The sequence below is a fragment of the Phocoena sinus genome, chromosome X (genome assembly GCF_008692025.1).
Source record: "Phocoena sinus isolate mPhoSin1 chromosome X, mPhoSin1.pri, whole genome shotgun sequence".
Classification (NCBI taxonomy): domain Eukaryota; kingdom Metazoa; phylum Chordata; class Mammalia; order Artiodactyla; family Phocoenidae; genus Phocoena; species Phocoena sinus.
The window spans coordinates 52157043-52159749 of NC_045784.1; the positions used below are offsets into that span (position 1 = coordinate 52157043).

General features: G+C 38.7%; 1 non-coding gene across 1 annotated transcript; it reads left to right on the forward strand.

Moving 5' to 3' along the window:
* The first annotated feature begins 2129 nt into the window (after positions 1–2129).
* LOC116748239 lies at positions 2130–2236 on the forward strand. Its single transcript, XR_004348247.1, has one exon. It is a non-coding gene; the product is annotated as a U6 spliceosomal RNA (small nuclear RNA).
* The last annotated feature ends 471 nt before the right edge of the window (positions 2237–2707 follow it).

The following is a 2707-nucleotide window of genomic DNA, read 5'->3' on the forward strand; positions in this document are numbered from 1 at the left end:
TACAGAGAGTGATTAAAGAGTAAAATAATTTTAAATATGAATTTTCTGAAAGTGTTCTGGGCTTTCTGGAATTGACTCTCTAATCTGATTAGATTTAAATAAGATAATGAGATAATATATATGAAGCTTTCAAACATTTTTAGAAAACTGATTACCCCTAACACTTCTAAATAAAGTGGTGAAAGAAAAGAATGAGCTCAAGGACTCAAATTTCAATTAAAGAGGTATATAACAATCTAAGAGCTTTTATGTGTACCCTGAAGGAGTCCCTTATTTCCTGTAGTTAGAGGGCTGAAATTGTTGAAAATTATGTGCAGAACTTCATCTTGTATTGGCTAAATTAGAGTGTTAGTTGAACTCCCAGCCTTGTCTACTGTTAAAGTGAGGTCATATACTGGGAAATAATAGAATCCTATAAATTGAGATTGGAATGTGTGGGAAGATCCTCATGAATCTGGAGACTTTGAACCTCTAAATCCTGATGAGTTTTTATTGCTAGTGGAAGAGGCCTCCCCATTCCCAGTGGAAGTTGCCTACACAGTCTCAGTGGAAGTGACCTCCTGAACCCCAGTGGAAGGGGAATCCCCATCCCCTGTGGTACTGATCTCCTCACCAACAGTAGAATAAGCCTTTCCACCTCTATCTGAGAGGATTAACTTGTACGGCTTGAGGAAATGACAATGACCTCCTTTGCCATGCAAGGCAATGCTGATTTTCCTAAGGATCCACCTCCATCACCCACTTTTACTTCTAGACTTACAACTAGACACAAGTGCTAGCAGGCTCCTGAAAGTGAGATACACATTTTGACCCATGAGGAAGTATACTATGCTCCAAAAGAACCACTTGGATTTTCTAATTTATACAAGCAGAAATCCTGTGGAAACATATTTGGAAGTGGATACTATAGATATGGGATAATGGTAGAAGAAAAATAAAGTTTGATCATGTCAAATTTATTGATATAGGCTCATGAAGCAGAGATTCTGCATTTAATATTGAAGCTTGGGTGGTTAGAAAGAGCTTTAACTGTTGGTTGGTTGGTTGGCTGAAACATGGACCAAAAGATAGCCCACCACCAATAAATTGGAAATAATCAATGGTTTAATGAAGGGATTCAGAGGCATAGGTAGATCGGGATGTTAGAGTGGATTTGTCATTTAAAACCTACTCACACACTGAGAGTCCAGAGGGCATAACTTTCTCTGATACTTTAAGAAATATATCTGTGAGGGGAGCCCCAACATCCTTGAAGAATTTTGTGATCACTCTTCTCTGTAAGCCAGACCTTATATTGAGAACCATAGCCACCCAATTGGAAAACATAAATGTGACTGAGGTAATTGGGTAGGGGTATTATGGGTCAAGTGGTGGCACTCAACTGCCAAAGGCAAGGTGGAAGTGACTACTGTAATGGACAGCAGAGTCAAAGCAGCAATCAGAATAGTCTGATGCATTGGTTAGCTAATCATGATGTTCCTAAAAGTGAAATAGATAAGAAGCCTACTAAATTTTTATTTGGTCTGTATAAGCAGAAAAGTTCTAAGTAAGTAAGCAAAAGTATAACTTGGATCAAAAACAGAGAATCACAGGCCCTCAATCAACTCCCATAATGAGCCAATTAATATACCAGAACCTCTTGAATTAAAGGGAGACTGGGTGCCCTTAAAGGAAGGACACCAATACACTACCAAAATTTTATATTGTTAATATTTCCCAAAGGGACTTCCCAAAAGGGACCTATTATCTTTTACCAGGGAAATTGTACATTGAGGTAAAGGAAATAATCAGATGTTTTGGGGACTACTGGACACTGGCTCTGAACTGACACTGATTCCAGGAAACCCAAAACATCACTGTGGCCCTCCAATCAGAGTAGGGGCTAATGAAGGTCAGGTGAGCAATGGAGTTTTAGTTCATATCTGTCTAACAATGGGCCCAGAGGATGAACTCATCCCCTGATTAATTCCCCAGTTCCAGAATGCATTATTAGAATAGACATATTTAGCAGTTGGCAGAATCCCCACATAGGTTTCCTAATTTGTGGAATGAGGAATATAAAGGTGGAAAGGCTAAGTGGAAGCCATTAGAATTACCTCTGAGAAACTGGTAAATTAAGAGGAATACTTGTGCTCACTTCGGCAGCACATATACTAGATTTCAAGTGATACAGAGAAGATTAGCATGGCCCCTGTGCAAAGATGACATGCAGATTCGTGAAGCATTCCATATTAAAATAATAATAATAAAAAGAGGAATACTGCATTCTTGGAAGGACTGCAAAGATTAGTCCCACTATCAAGGACTTAACATGTGCAGGAGTAGTGATTCCTAGTACATGCCCATTCAACTCTCCTATCTGGCCTGTGCAGAAGACAGATCTTGAAGAATGTTAGTGGATTATCATAAGCTTAAGCAGGTGGTGACTCCAATTGAAGCTCCTGTAACAGATGTGGTTTCATTGTTTGAGCAAGTTAACATAATTCTTGATAGTTGGTGTGTATCTATTGATCTAATAAATGATTTTTTCCTCCAATCTTGTCCATATGGTCCTCCAGAAGTAGTTTACTTTCAACTAGTAAGGCCAGCAATGCACCTTCATTGTCCTACCTGAAACGGTATGACAACTATCCATCCCTATATCATAATTTTGTTCACAGGGAACTTGTTCACCTTTTTCTTCCACAAAATATCACACTAATCCATT